At 50.5% G+C, this 16637-nt stretch overlaps 1 long non-coding RNA gene across 1 annotated transcript in view; it reads right to left on the bottom strand.

The window, feature by feature from the left end:
• The window catches only part of LOC144489563 (uncharacterized), a 14666-nt gene extending 4846 nt beyond the window's left edge, over nt 1–9820 (bottom strand). Inside the window, exon 1 of the long non-coding RNA XR_013496990.1 lies at nt 9733–9820. This is a non-coding gene — a long non-coding RNA (uncharacterized LOC144489563). The remainder of the gene's footprint in view (nt 1–9732) is intronic.
• Nucleotides 9821–16637: the final 6817 nt, after the last annotated feature.

Raw genomic sequence — 16637 nt, 5'->3', positions numbered from 1 at the left:
AAAACAACCCAACCCTACCCAACCTCTCTCCATAACTTAAACGTTCCATCCCAGGCAGCATCCGGAGTGCGATGGAATATTCCCCACTTGCCGGGTTGGGTGCGGCTCCCAACAACAACTCAAGAAGCTCGACACCATCCAGGACAAAGCAGCCCCGCTTGATTGGCCCCCCATCCACAAACATCCACTCCCTCCACCCCCGACGCAGCCGTGTGTACCGTCTACAAGATGCACCGCAGCGACTCACCAAGGCTCCTTAGACAGCACCTTCCAAACCCACCACCTCTACCATCTAGAAGGACAAGGGCAACAGATACGTGGGGGTAAACCTTTTAGGACTGAGGTGCGGAGAAATTTCTTCTCCCAGAGGGTGGTGAATGTGTGGAATTCACTCCGACAGAAAGTAGTTGAGGCCAAAACGTTGTGTGATTGGAAGAAATTAGATATCGCTCTTGGGGCTAAAGGGATCGAGGGATATGGGGGGAAGGGGGGGGATCAGGATATTGAATTCGATGATCAGCCATGATCATTTATATTAATGGCTTGGATGAGAATTTAGGAGGCATGGTTAGTAAGTTTGCAGATGACACCAAGATTGGTGGCATAGTGGACAGTGAAGAAGGTTATCTCGGATTGTAACGGGATCTTGATCAATTGGGCCAGTGGGCTGACGAATGGCAGATGGAGTTTAATTCAGGCAAATGCGAGGTGATGCATTTTGGTAGATCGAACCAGGGCAGGACTTACTCAGTTAATGGTAGGGCGTTGCGGAGAGTTATAGAACAAAGAGATCTAGGGGTACAGGTTCATAGCTCCTTGAAAGTGGAGTCACAGGTGGACAGAGTGGTGAAGAAGGCATTCGGCATGCTTGGTTTCATCGGTCAGAACATTGAATACAGGAGTTGGGACGTCTTGTTGGAGTTGTACAAGACATTGGTAAGGCCACACTTGGAATACTGTGCACAGTTCTGGTCACCCTACTATAGAAAGGGTATTATTAAACTAGAAAGAGTGCAGAAAAGATTTACTAGGATGCTCCCGGGACTTGATGGATTGAGTTATAAGGAGAGGCTGGATAGACTGGGACTTTTTTTCCCTGGAGCGTAGGAGGCTGAGGGGTGATCTTATAGAGGTCTATAAGATAATGAGAGACATAGATAAGGTAGATAGTCAACATCTTTTCCCAAAGGTAGGGGAGTCTAAAACTAGAGGGCATAGGTTTAAGGTGAGAGGGGAGAGATACAAAAGTGTCCAGAGGGGCAATTTTTTTCACACAGAGGGTGGTGAGTGTCTGGAACAAGTTGCCAGAGGCAGTAGTAGAGGCGGGTACAATTTTGTCTTTTAAAAAGCGTTTAGACAGCTCCATGGGTAAGATGGGTATAGAGGGATATGGGCCAAACGCGGGCAATCGGGACTACCTCAGTGGTAAAAAACTGGACGGCATTGACAAGTTGGGCCGAAGGGCCTGTTTCCATGCTATGATCAAGATGAATGGTGGAGCAGGCTCGAAGGGCTGAATGGCCTCCTCCTGTTCCCAGTTTCTATAATCAGCCCTTGGGGAAGTTACGAGGCAATGTAACCAGGCCACAGGACGACGGAGAGCTGTCAGGAAGTATTTGTATGGATTTGCGGCCTTGTCTGATTAATATAACACGCGAGGGGAGGTCGCAAACCGTGATCGATCAGGGCGCACCCTTGGACGTTATCAAGATGGACTTTCCTGGACGCCTCTGATAACGTTTTACAAAGAGAGAAAATGAGAATTGGGGGCAGCCTATCAGGTATAGAACAACAAAGAACAAAGAAAATTACAGCACAGGAACAGGCCCTTCGGCCCCTCCAAGCCTGCACCGACCATGCTACCCCGACTGAACTAAAACTCCCTCCCCTTCCGGGGACCGTATCCCTCCATTCCCATCCTATTTATCAAGCCGCCCCTTAAAAATCACTCTCGTATCTGCTTCCACTCCCTCCCCCGGCAGTGAGGCACCCACCACCCTCTGTTTAAAAAAACATGCCTCGTACATCTCCTTTAAACCTCGCCCCTTAAACCTGTGCCCCCGAGTAATTGACTCTTCCACCCTGGGGAAAAAGCTTCTGACTATCCACTCTGTCCATGCCCCTCATAATCTTGTAGACTTCTATCAGGTCGCCCCCCTCAACCTCCGTCGTTCCAGTGAGAACAAACCGAGTTTCTCCAACCTCTCCTCATAGCTAATACCCTCCATATCAGGCAACATCCTGGTAAATCTTTTCTGTCCCCTCTCCAAAGCCTCCACATCCTTCTGGTAGCGTGGCGACCAGAATTGAACACTATATTCCAAGTGCGGCCTAACCAAGGTTCCATATTTACGAGCAGAATTAGACCATTCGGCCCATCGAATCTGCTCTGCCATTTAATCCTGGCTGATAAGCTTCTCAACCCCATTTTCCTGCCTTCTCCCCAGAACCCTTGATCCCCAGGAACCTATCTATCGCTACCTTAAAGACACTCAATGATCCGGCCTCCTCTGTGGTAATGAATTCCACAGATTCACCACTCTCTGGCTGAAGAAATTCCTCCTCATCTCGGTTCTAAAGGGTCGTCCCTTCACTCTGAGGCTGTGCTCTCGGATCCAAGTCTCTCCGACGAATGGGAACCTCTTCCCCGTGTCCACTCTATCCAGGGCCTTTCAGTATCCTGTAAGTTTCAATAAGATCCCCCCCTCACCCTTCTAAGCTCCATCGAGTACAGACCCAGAGTCCTCAACCCGTTCCTCATACGACAAGCTCTTCATTCCAGGGATCATTCTTGTGAACCTCCTCCGGACCCTTTCCAAAGCCAGCACATCCTTCCTTAGATACGGGGCCCAAAAATACTCGCAACGTTCCAAATGGGGTCCGACCAGAGCCTTATACAGCCTCAGTCCTCACAACTTATTCCCTCGGTAGGGGAGATGAGGTAGCAACTCGAATTGGCGAGGAGGTTTTAGGGTGCGTCCCCTCTCCACCTAGCCCAGGGATTCCGTGTTGGGAACACCAGGATTGGATGGCCAAGGAAGGATGTGGCCAAAACAAGTTGAGTTTCAACCCATGTAAATCTTCCGATCCTTACCAATGGCAGTAAGAGCAGGAGAGATCAGGCGTGTGTTGGACGGAACATTGGAGCCTCTACCATGCCATCTAGACTGCAACATACGTGTAAAAGCGTGTGTTGCCACAGCAACGCTGGACTACACAAGTGCACTCTTGCACCCTCTGTCACTCCAATCGGCAGAATGCCTCTCCTGTAGGGAGTCACGTTCGCTGGTTTAGGGAAAACCCAACTCAGTTTATTTACGGGGATAAAACTATACAGAGGCTGGCAGCTGCGATCAGCTCCCAAGACGACTCTGAGCCCAGAAGCCGGCGCCCTACCCAGCTCCCCCATTGGTTACCAATGCCCTGTGACCCTTAGCCTACGGATCGATCCTTAAAGTAACAATCGCCATCCCTCGGGATACGGACAGCGGCTGGAATTTTTGTGATATTTATCGATATTTAACAGAAGGGTAGATCCTGCTTTGCAAAGACGCTCAGTTAAGAGTATTCGATCACTGGATCACTGCGTTCCAGCAAGGAGATAACTCGGAATCCTACGGCGAGTAACTCACCTCCAGACTCCCCATAGCCTGTCCACAAGTTTAATTATTAGTTCATAGAAATTCATAGAATCCTACAGAAGGAGGCCATTCGGCCCATCGAGTCTGCACCGACCACAATCCCACCCAGGCCCAATCCCCGTAACCCCATGCATTTACCCTAGCTAGTCCCCCTGACACTAAGGGGCAATTTAGCATGGCCAATCCACCTAACCCGCATATCTTTGGACATTAAGGGGCAATTTAGCATGGCCAATCCACCTAACCCGCACATCTTTGGACACTAAGGAGCAAGTTAGCACGGCCAATCCACCTAACCTGCACATCTTTGGACACTAAGGGGCAATTTAGCATGGCCAATCCACCTAACCCGCACATCTTTGGACACTAAGGGGCAATTTAGCACGGCCAATCCACCTAACCTGCACATCTTTGGACACTAAGGGGCAATTTAGCATGGCCAATCCACCTAACCCGCACATCTTTGGACATTAAGGGACAATTTAGCATGGCCAATCCACCTAACCTGCACATCTTTGGCTTGTGGGAGGAAATGGAAGCACCCGGAGGAAACCCACACAGACACGGAGAGAATGTGCAAACTCCACATAGACAGTGACCCAAGCCGGGAATCGTACCCGGGTCCTGGTGCTGTGAGGCAGCAGTGCTAACCACTGTGCCACCGTGCGTCACAAGTCGGCTTACATTAACACTGCAATGAAGTTACTGTGAAAATCCCCCAGCCGCCACACTCCGGCGCCTGTTCGGGTAACACTGAGGGAGAATTTAGCACGGCCAATGCACCCTAACCAGCACGTCTTTCAGACAGTGGGAGGAAACCGGAGCACCCGGAGGAAACGCACGCAGACACGGGGAGAACGTGCAGACTCCATACAGACAGTGACCCCAAGCCGGGAATCGAACCCGGGTCCCTGGCGCTGTGAGGCAGCAGCGCCAACCCACTGTGCCACCGTGCCACCCAAGGACACAAGTCAGGAGTGTGATGGAATACTCCCCACTTGCCTGGATGGGTGCGGCTCCCAACAACAACTCAAGAAACTCGACACCATCCAGGACAAAGCAGCCCCGCTTGATTGGCCCCCCATCCACAAACACTCACTCCCTCCACCACCCACGCAGCCGTGTGTACCGTCTACAAGATGCACCGCAGCGACTCACCAAGGCTCCTTAGGCAGCACCTTCCAAACCCACCACCTCTACCATCTAGAAGGACAAGAGGTACCTGGGGAACACCCCCACCTGGAGATTCCCCCTCCGAGCCACTCACCATCCCGACTTGGAAATATATCGGCCGTTCCTTACTGGGTCAAAATCCTGGAACGCTGTATCTAACAGCGCTGTGGGAGTACCTACACCTACAGGGACTGCAGCGGGTTCAAGATGGCGGCTCCCCCACCACCTTCTCAAGGGGCAATTAGGGAGGGTAATAAATGCTGGACCCAGCCAGCGACGCCCCACATCCCCGCGGATGGATCTTTTGAAAGGTGAATGGGGGTGAGCTGGCCTGTCCTCGGAGACCTTGAAATAAATATCTGGGTGTGAATGAGAGCTCTCCGTCTCCTGGCTAATTCCACTGGTGTTTCTCTCTCTGCCGTAGCCCTGTCATTTGAGTTGATGGAAGAGCCGATTCTGAAATTAATGAGCCAGAAATTTATTGTTGGAACTGGCAGCTGGAGATAGCCAACATATATCAACCCTTCGAGAATTCGCAAGTGTCACTTTACTTACTGGACACACAGTCATTACATGTTCCCCATGGCGGTGGTCAGCTGTGATAAGCCTGGACTGATGTGGAGATGGAACGGTCAAATGTTCCCAACATTCCCCATCTTTCTCCGTAAGCCAAGAGAAGATTGGCCTGTTAGTGTTTGGGTAAGGGTAAGGGTTAGGGTTTGGGTTAGGGTTAGGGTTAGGGTTCGGCTTAGGGTTAGGGTTGGGGTTAGGGTTAGGGTTAGAGTTTGGGTTAGGGTTAGGGTTAGGCTAAGGGTTAGGCTAAGGGTTCGGGTTAGGGTTAAGAGTTGGGGTTAGGGGTTTGGGTTAGGGTTAGGGGTTATTGTTAGGGTTTGGGTTAGGGTTAGGGTTCAGGTTAGGGTTAGGCCAAGGGTTCGCGTTCGGGTTAGTGTTAGGCTAAGGGTTACGGTTAGGGTTAGGGTTAGTTTTGGGGTCTGGATTTGGGTTAGGGTTAGGGTTAGGGTTATGGTTAGGTTTAGGGTTAGAGGTTAGGGTTAGGGTTAGGGTTAGCGTTAGTGTTAGGGTTACGGTTAGAGTTGGCGTTCGGGTTGGGGTTAGGTTTAGGGTTAGGGTTAGGGTTAGGGTCTGGATTTGGGTTAAGGTGAGGGTTAGGGTTAGGGGTTAGGGTTAGCGTTAGTGTTAGGGCTACGGTTAGAGTTGGTGTTAGGGTTGGGGTTGGGGTTAGGGTTAGGGTTGGGGTTAGGGTTAGGATTCGGGTTAGGGTTGGGGTTAGGTTTAGGGTTAGGGTTAGGGTTAGGGTTAGGGGTTAGGGTTAGCGTTAGTGTTAGGGTTACGGTTAGAGTTGGTGTTAGGGTTCGGGTTGGGGTTAGGGTTAGGGTTGGGGTTAGGGTTAGGATTCGGGTTAGGGTTGGGGTTAGGGTTAGTTTTAGGGTCTGGATTTGGGTTAGGGTTAGGTTTAGGGTTAGGTTAGGTTAGGGTTCGGGTTCGGCTTCGGGCTTGGGTTCAGGTTAGGGTTAGGGTTAGGGTTAGGGTTAGGTTAGGTTAGGGTTCGGGTTCGGCTTCGGGCTTGGGTTCAGGTTAGGGTTAGGGTTAGGGTTTGGGATAGGGTTAGGGTTAGGGTTTGGGTTTGGGTTAGCGTTAGGGTAAGGGTTAGGGTTGGGGTTAGGGTTAGGGTTAGGGTTTGGGTTAGGGTTAGGGTTTGGGTTAGGGTTAGGGTAAGGGTTAGGGTTGGGGTTAGGGTTAGGGTTAGGGTTTGGGTTAGGGTTAGGGTAAGGGTTAGCGTTGGGGTTAGGGATGGAGTACTTCTGGCTGAATTTTTCCATGGGCTAATGGGGAAACATGATGTGGAGATGCCGGCGTTGGACTGGGGTGAAGACATTTCCACTCCATCTGACGAAGGAGCAGCGCTCCGAAAGCTTATGGTATTTGCTACCAAAATATACCTGTTGGACTTTAACCTGGTGTTGTTAAAACTCTTAATGGGGAAACCCCTGGTTGAGGGCCACACCGGGGTCCCGAGCCCCCACCAATTGGCGGACATGGAGACCAGCGTCGCCATCTTCCCGTATCCAATGGCATCCTATTGAGGCCAAAGGTCGGGATTACAAAGCTGCTGGCCGATCTGAGGCCTGAGGAATGTGGTTCCCTAGCAACCCCTGTGTGGAGAGATGGTGTGAGGGGAAGGGGGGAGGGGAGGGAGGGGGCGGGGGGTTGGCTGGCTGCAGGGTGGGGTGGCGGGGGGAGCACTGTGCGGACACCACGAGGAGACCTCGATATGGAGGTGCCCTGCGAGTGCCTGAATTGGAGTAAAGAGTCCGGCGGGACTGGGTCGCTGTTTTATCCTCTGGCACAATCATTGGGCCATTTGGGCAGATCCCCCCCTTGCCCAATCGGCCCCTCACTGGGGGATATAGGCTCCCCGTCTCCAATAACAAGATCATAGCTGGGGTGGGGGTTTGTAGGGGTAGGGGGGGGAGCGTGTGGGGGAATGGGCAGTAATGTGGCGTTGAGGTTACAATTAGATTGGTCATGATCTTATTGAATGAGGCAGCAGGCTCGAGGGGCCGACTGGCCTTACTCCTGCTTCTAATTCCTATGAGGCCCTACTAAGCCTGCTCGCCCGCCCTACGGGCACTCAACGCTTTGGGGATGGGTATCTATGTCTCCACAAGATGCCAATGAGGTGGCAAAATGTTCCCCCGAACCAGCCAGTGTTAACCAGCCTTTGAACTTCTCTCATTATCATTAAGTACTCAATATTTAATCTAAAGTGTTGCAATTAGGCTTTATGGCTGACAAGAACATTCTTTTTATACAACCAATCTATTAGAGCCACAATTATTATTGTTGCAAATCAGCGTCTCAAGTATCACGAGCGCTGCCAAGACTCGGTAAGTACATGTGATGGAACGTGTTCCACTTGCCTGGATGAGCAAAGCTCCAAAAAAAACCTCAGGCACAGCAATGGGCAACCCAAGTGGGTAGGCCACACGAGAAGGCCTCCCTCATCTCACTGGGCCCCCAAGATCGAAATGGGTCTTGTTCACTCACCGTGAACCCCCACCTTCTCATGGGTAACGTTTTTAATTTATCAGTGTCACAAGTCGGCTTACATTAACACCGCAATGAAGTTACTGTGAAAATCCCCTAGTCGCCACACTCCTGTTCGGGTAACACTGAGGGAGAATTTAGCACGGGCCAATGCATCTAACCCAGCCTCCCGTCCGTTGTGTTGGAGCCGGCGATTTTACGTACCTTCTTGTAGCCTTGATGCGGAGTTGCCGGCGTTGGATTGGGGTAAGCACAGTAAGTAGTCTCACAACACCAGGTTCAAGTCCAACAGGTTCATTTGGTAGCACGAGCTTTCGGAGCGCCACTCACCTGATGAAGAAGTGGCGCTCCAAAAGCCCATTTGATGCGCAATATAACTCACGAGGCTAGAGATGCTCGAGGAAATCAAGGCTTTTATTAACTACTACAATAGAGCTACCATATATAATACACGATCCCAGACTGAGGGGTCCCAGACAGAGCAGTGACCTTTATACCTCTCCCAGGAGGCGGAGCCCGACTGGGATGTACCACAATAACTATATTACAGGTAGAACAGCCCAACCCTAACCCCAACAGCAACAAGTAGAACAGCCCAACCCTATCCCCAACAGTAACATATATACAGACTCATAGTACTGGCCAGACCCTGGCTCAGTACCACCTGGTGGGAACCAACGATGGTTCACCACACTGTGCTACCAAATAAACCTGTTGTTCTTCTTGTAGTCTGTTATGTCTTGCAGACCTTGCCACAGTCGGTGGGGGCCGGTGTGGCTAGCCTGGGATTCTAGCTTGGTCCGGTACTGTCTTTTGGCACCTTTAATGGATCTCCTTAGATCGTATCTGGTTTTCTTGTGTCGTTCAGGGTCACCTGCCTTGAACGCCTCAGACGAGGACTTCAGCCCAATCCATCACGCAAACCCAGCCTCCCATCCATTGACTCCGTCTACACTTCCCGCTGCCTCGGGAAAAGCAGCCAGAATAATCAAGGACCCCACGCACCCCGGACATTCTCTCTTCCACCTTCTTCCGTCGGGAAAAAGATACAAAAGTCTGAGGTCACGCACCGACCGACTCAAGAACAGCTTCTTCCCTGCTGCTGTCAGACTTTTGAATGGACCTACCTCGCATTAAGTTGATCTTTCTCTACACCCTAGCTATGACTGTAACACTACATTCTGCACTCTCTCCTTTCCTTCTCTATGAACGGTATGCTTTGTCTGTATAGCGCGCAAAAAACAATACTTTTTACAGTATCCCAATACACGTGACAATGATAAATCAAATCCTTCTCCCCTATGTACTCTATGAACGGTATGCTTTGTCTGTATACTGCGCAAGAAACAATACTTTTCACTGTATCCCAATACATGTGACAATAATAAATCAAATCCTACTCCCCTGTGTACTCTATGAACGGTATGCTTTGTCTGTATACTGCGCAAGAAACAATACTTTTCACTCTATCCCAATACATGTGACAATAATAAATCAAATCCTTCTCCCCTATGTACTCTATGAACGGTATGCTTTGTCTGCATAGCGCGCAAGAAACAATACTTTTCACTGCATCCCAATACATCTGACAATAATAAATCAAATCAAATCCTTCTCCCCTATGTACTCTATGAACGGTATGCTTTGTCTGTATAGCACGCAAGGAACAATACTTTTCACTGTATCCCAATACATGTGACAATAATAAATCAAATCCTTCTCCCCTGTGTACTCTATGAACGGTATGCTTTGTCTGCATAGCGCGCAAGGAACAATACTTTTCACTGAATCCCAGCAAAGGTCAGGGTGATAATTTGAAGCTTCAAAGCCGCCTGTTTTCAAGACTCACCCCATCGACTGGGCACTCGCTGCCAAGAATATCAGAATCGTCCAGAAGTTACAGCGACCCCTCTCCATACTTGTGAGGTGGGGGTTCTCCACTGACTATGAGGAACCGAGGGTTCGCCGTTAGATTTAAGCCTTCGCTGATCACCTGGGGCGGGGCCTGTTAATCTTAGTTTAGTCTTGATTAAGGTTTTATTGGAGCCGGAATTGGGACAAAGAGCAGATGATTGAATCAGCACCGGGCGCTGGCACAGCGAGCAGATAGTGAATGTTCAAAGGGCGTTGTCTAAATTCGCTTCCCTCTTGGATCCCATCCAATTTCTCCGTGGCCCCACACCGGAGAAGGCCCACCAGCTGTGGCGGCAAAAGTAGGCCATTCGGCCCATCGAGTCATTCCCTGTCATTGTGTAATGATGTAATGACCCCCCTCGACGCTTGCCCACCCGGCTCCCCCCCCCCCCCCGCCCCCCCCCCCGCCCCCCCCCATGACCCTCGATTCCCTTACCCGTTAAAGATTTGTCAAGCTCAGCCTTGAACGCGCTTCACCCAGCCCTCCGTGGTACGGGGCGGCACGGTGGCACAACGGTTAGCGCTGCTGCCTCCCGGCGCCAGGGACCTGGGTTCGACTCCGGACTCGGGTCATGTTCTGTCCCTTGTCATAGAACCCCTACCAGTGCAAAAGGAGGCCATTCCGCCTATTGAATCCGCACCGACCACAATCCCACCCAGGCCCTATCCCCAGAACCACTCATATTTACCCTGCTAATCCCCCCTATCTGTGTGGGTTTCCTCCAGCTTCCTTCCACACTCCTAAAATGTGTGGGTTCGGTGGATTACCCACGCTAAATTGTCCCTGAGTCCCCTAGTGTTGGTCGTGTGGATGAACAGAGGGATCTGGGTGTCCATAGATCCCTGAAAGTTGGCACCCAGGTTGATAGGGTTGTTAAGAAGGCGTACGGAGTGTTAGCTTTTATTGGTAGAGGGATTGAGTTTCAGAGCCAGGAGGTCATGCTGCAACTGTACAAAACTCTGGTGCGGCTGCATTTGGAGTATTGCGTACAGTTCTGGTCGCCGCATTATAGGAAAGATGTGGAAGTGTTGGAAAGGGTGCAGAGGAGATTTACCAGGATGTTGCCTGGTATGGTGGGAAAATCGTATGAGGAAAGGCTGAGGGACTTGAGGTTGTTTTCGTTAGAGAGAAGAAGGTTAAGAGGTGACTTAATAGAGGCATACAAGATGATCAGAGGATTAGATAGGGTGGATAGTGAGAGCCTTATTCCTCGGATGGTGATGGCTAGCACGAGGGGACATAGCTTTAAATTGAGGGGTGAGAGATATAGGACAGATGGTAGGTTCTTTACTCAGAGAGTAGTAAGGGGGTGGAATGCCCTGCCTGCAGCAGTAGTGGACTCGTCAACATTAAGATCATTCAAATGGTTATTGGATAAACATATGGATGATATTGGAATAGTGTAGGTTAGAGGGGCTTTAGATTGGTTTCACAGGTCGGCACAACATCGAGGGCCGAAGGGCCTGTACTGCGCTGTAATGTTCTATGTTCTATGTTCTAATGACGAAACGGTTAGGTGGACTGGCCGTGCTAAATTGTCCCTTAGTGTCCAAAGATGTGCAGGTTAGGTGGATTGGCCATGCTAAATTGTCCCTTAGTGTCCAAAGATGTGCAGGTTAGGTGGATTGGCCATGCTAAATTGCCCCTTAGTGTCCAAAGATGTGCGGGTTAGGTGGATTGGCCATACTAAATTGCTCCTAAGTGTCCAAAGATGTGCGGGTTAGGTGGATTGGCCATGCTAAATTGCTCCTAAGTGTCCAAAGATGTGCAGGTTAGGAGGATTGGCCATGCTAAATTGCTCCTAAGTGTCCAAAGATGTGCGGGTTAGGTGGATTGGCCATGCTAAATTGCCCCTTAGTGTCCAAAGATGTGCGGGTTAGGTGGATTGGCCATGCTAAATTGCCCCTTAGTGTCCAATGATGTACAGGTTAGGTGGATTGGCCATGCTAAATTGCCCCTTCGTGTCCAAAGATGTGTAGGTCCACCTAACCTGCACATCTTTGGACACTAAGGGGCAATTTAGCATGGCCAATCCACCAGGTGAGGTGGATTGGCCATGCTATATTGCCCCTTCGTATCAGGGGGATTAGCGAGGTAACTAGGTGGGGTTACAGGGCGAGGGTGGGAGTGTGACCAGTGCAGGGTCGATGGGCCGAATGGCCTCTTTCTGCACTGTAGGGATTCTATGATTAGTGAAGCGGCTGTGTATTTTAACTCGAATTGATGGGGGTTGTTATGATTGAGTGTAGTTCTTTTTTTAGAAACAGATTTTGTGGGATAAATTGGGAATGGAGAGAGATTTCCTGGAGTCAAACATGTTTCCTTATTGTCTGCGAAGTCTTTCACCTGGACTTTGTCTTATTGCTCAACTCCCAGGAACTGACACCGTCGCGAGTGATGGATGGAAAGTTTAGTCATTAACGTGCCGTTCCCAGCCCTGTGCATCATGGGAGGGGGCAGACCATGAGATATTGGGACAGAATGAGGCCATTCAGTCCATCCAGTCCGCCCCGCCATTCAATCAGGCCTGATACGTTTCTCAACCCCATTCTCCCGCCTTTTCCCCCCGTAACCCTTGATCCCCTTACCAGAACCTCAGTTCGGCCTCATTTAGAATATTGTGGTCGCCACACTACCCGAAGGACGTGGAGGCTCTGGAGAGAGTTCAGGAGAGATTTACCAGGATGTTGCCTGGTGTGGAGGGTCTTAGCTTACAAGGAGTTCAGCCAAATGAGGGGGGGGATCTCATAGAGACTTATAAAATTCCAACAGGACTAGACAGGGTAGATGCAGGGAGGATGTTCCCGATGGTGGGGGGAGTCCAGAACCAGGGGTCACAGTCTGAGGATTCGGGGTAGACCATTTAGGACGGAGGTGAGGAGACATTTCTTCACCCGGTGAGCCTGTGGAATTCATTCCCACAGGAAGTAGTTGGTGCCAAAACATTGAATACATTCAAGAGGCGGCTGGATATAGCACTTGGGGCGAACGGGATTAAAGGTTATGGGGGGAAAGCAGGATTAGGCTATTGAGTTGGATGATCAGCTATGATCGTGATGAATGGTCGAGCAGGCTCGAAGGGCCGAATGGCCTCCTCCTGCCCCTATCTTCCATGTTTCTATGAGAGGTTGGATGAACACGGTTTGCTCTCACTGGAACGACGGAGGTTGAGGGGGCGACCTGATAGAGGTGGACAAGATTATGAGGGGCATGGACAGAGTGGATAGTCAGAAGCTTTTTCCCCAGGGTGGAAGAGTCAAGTACTCGGGGACACGGGTTTAAGGTGCGTGGGGAAAAGTTTAGAGGAGATGTGCGAGATGAGTGTTTTTTACACAGAGGGGGGTGAATGTATGGAACGCGCTGCCCGGGGAGGGGGTGGGAGCGGGTACGATCGCGGCATTTAAGGGGCAACTAGACGAATACATGAATAGGATGGGGATGGAAGGATACGGACTCCGTAAGTGCATACGGTTTTAGTTCAGGCAGGAATCATGAGCGGCGCAGGCTTGGAGGGCCGAAGGGCCTGATCTTGTGCTGTACTGGTCTTTGTTCAATCAAGAACCGATCTATCTCCATCTTAAAGACACTCAATGACCCGGCCTCCTCTGTGGCAATGAATTCCACAGATTCACCACCCTCTGGCTGAAGAAATTCCTCCTCATCTCGGTTCTAAAGGGTCGTCCCTTCACTCTGAGGCTGGGCCCTCGGGTCCCAGTCTCTCCGACCAATGGGAACATCTTCCCCACGTCCACTCTATCCAGGCCTCTCAGTATTCTGTAAGTTTCAATAAGATCCCCCCCCTCAACCTTCTAAACTCCACTGAGCACATGATGCATTTTGGAAGAAATAATGTAGGGAGGAGTTATACAATAAATGGCAGAGTCATCAGGAGTATAGAAACACAGAGGGACCTAGGTGTGCAAGTCCACAAATCCTTGAAGGTGGCAACACAGGTGGTGAAGGTGGTGAAGAAGGCATATGGTATGCTTGCCTTTATAGGACGGGGTATAGAGTATAAAAGCTGGAGTCTGATGATGCAGCTGTATAGAACGCTGGTTAGGCCACATTTGCGTCCAGTTCTGATCGCCGCACTACCAGAAGGACGTGGAGGCGTTAGAGAGAGTGCAGAGAAGGTTTACCAGGATGTTGCCTGGTATGGAGGGTCTTAGCTATGAGGAGAGATTGGGTAGACTGGGGTTGTTCTCCTTGGAAAGACGGAGAATGAGGGGAGATCTAATAGAGGTGTACAAGATTATGAAGGGGATAGATAGGGTGAACAGTGGGAAGCTTTTTCCCAGGTCGGAGGTGACGATCACGAGGGGTCACGGGCTCAAGCTGAGAGGGGCGAAGTATAACTCGGATATCAGAGGGACGTTTTTTACACAGAGGGTGGTGGGGGCCTGGAATGTGCTGCCAAGTAGGGTGGTGGAGGCAGGCACGCTGACATCGTTTAAGACTTACCTGGATAGTCACATGAGCAGCCTGGGAATGGAGGGATACAAACGATTGGTCTAGTTGGACCAAGGAGCGGCACAGGCTTGGAGGGCCGAAGGGCCTGTTTCCTGTGCTGTACTGTTCTTTGTTCTTTGTTCTTTGTACAGACCCAGAGTCCTCAACCGTTCCTCATACGACAAGCTCTTCATTCCTGGGATCATTCTTGTGAACCTCCTCCGGACCCTTTCCAAGGCCAGCACATCCTTCCTTAGATACGGGGCCCAAAACTGCTCACAATACTCCAAATGGGGGTCTGACCAGAGCCTTATACAGCCTCAGAAGTACATCCCTGCTCTTGTATTCTAGCCCTCTCGACATGAATGCTAACATTGCATTTGCCTTCCTAACTGCCGACCGAACCTGCACATTAACCTTAAGAGAATCCTGAACCAGGATTCCCAAATCCCTTTGTGCTTCCAATTTCTGAATCCTCTTCCCCATGGTGGCACAGTGGGTTCGCACTGCTGCCTCGCCACGCCAGGGTGGATTGAGGTGGATTGGCCATGCTATATTGCCCCTTCGTATCAGGGGGATTAGCGGGGTAACTAGGTGGGGTTACAGGGCGAGGGTGGGAGTGTGACCAGTGCAGGGTCGATGGGCCGAATGGCCTCTTTCTGCACTGTAGGGATTCTATGATTAGTGAAGCGGCTGTGTATTTTAACTCGAATTGATGGGGTTGTTATGATTGAGTGTAGTTCTTTTTTTAGAAACAGATTTTGTGGGATAAATTGGGAATGGAGAGAGATTTCCTGGAGTCAAGCATGTTTCCTTATTGTCTGCGAAGTCTTTCACCTGGACTTTGTCTTATTGCTCAACTCCCAGGAACTGACACCGTCGTGAGTGATGGATGGAAAGTTTAGTCATTAACGTGCCGTTCCCAGCCCTGTGCATCATGGGAGGGGGCAGACCATGAGATATTGGGACAGAATGAGGCCATTCAGTCCATCCAGTCCGCCCCGCCATTCAATCAGGCCTGATATGTTTCTCAACCCCATTCTCCCGCCTTTTCCCCCCGTAACCCTTGATCCCCTTACCAGAACCTCAGTTCGGCCTCATTTAGAATATTGTGGTCGCCACACTACCCGAAGGACGTGGAGGTTCTCTGGAGAGAGTTCAGGAGAGATTTACCAGGATGTTGCCTGGTGTGGAGGGTCTTAGCTTACAAGGAGTTCAGCCAAATGAGGGGGGGGATCTCATAGAGACTTATAAAATTCCAACAGGACGAGACAGGGTAGATGCAGGGAGGATGTCCCCGATGGTGGGGGGAGTCCAGAACCAGGGGTCACAGTCTGAGGATTCGGGGTAGACCATTTAGGACGGAGATGAGGAGACATTTCTTCACCCGGTGAGTCTGTGGAATTCATTACCACAGGAAGTAGTTGGTGCCAAAACATTGAATACATTCAAGAGGCGGCTGGATATAGCACTTGGGGCGAACGGGATTAAAGGTTATGGGGGGAAAGCAGGATTAGGCTATTGAGTTGGATGATCAGCTATGATGGTGATGAATGGCCGAGCAGGCTCGAAGGGCCGAATGGCCTCCTCCTGCCCCTATCTTCCATGCTTCTATGAGAGGTTGGATAAACTCGGTTTGTTCTCACTGGAACGACGGAGGTTGAGGGGGCGACCTGATAGAGGTGGACAAGATTATGAGGGGCATGGACAGAGTGGATAGTCAGAAGCTTTTTCCCCAGGGTGGAAGAGTCAAGTACTCGGGGACACGGGTTTAAGGTGCGTGGGGAAAAGTTTAGAGGAGATGTGCGAGGTGAGTGTTTTTTACACAGAGGGGGGTGAATGTATGGAACGCGCTGCCCGGGGAGGGGGTGGGAGCGGGTACGATCGCGGCATTTAAGGGGCAACTAGACGAATACATGAATAGGATGGGAATGGAAGGATACGGACTCCGTAAGTGCATCCGGTTTTAGTTCAGGCAGGCATCATGAGCGGCGCAGGCTTGGAGGGCCGAAGGGCCTGATCTTGTGCTGTACTGGTCTTTGTTCAATCAAGAACCGATCTATCTCCATCTTAAAGACACTCAATGACCCGGCCTCCTCTGTGGTAATGAATTCCACAGATTCACCACCCTCTGGCTGAAGAAATTCCTCCTCATCTCGGTTCTAAAGGGTCGTCCCTTCACTCTGAGGCTGGGCCCTCGGGTCCCAGTCTCTCCGACCAATGGGAACATCTTCCCCACGTCCACTCTATCCAGGCCTCTCAGTATTCTGTAAGTTTCAATAAGATCCCCCCCCTCAACCTTCTAAACTCCACTGAGCACATGATGCATTTTGGAAGAAATAATGGGGTTGTTGAGTGTGGTCCAATGGTTTTGTCTACTGGAAGAAATA

This window comes from Mustelus asterias, unplaced genomic scaffold (genome assembly GCF_964213995.1).
Source record: "Mustelus asterias unplaced genomic scaffold, sMusAst1.hap1.1 HAP1_SCAFFOLD_2314, whole genome shotgun sequence".
Lineage (NCBI taxonomy): Eukaryota > Metazoa > Chordata > Chondrichthyes > Carcharhiniformes > Triakidae > Mustelus > Mustelus asterias.
Note: the sequence above shows the minus strand (reverse complement) of the source record. Positions and strands in the feature narration are given on the sequence as shown.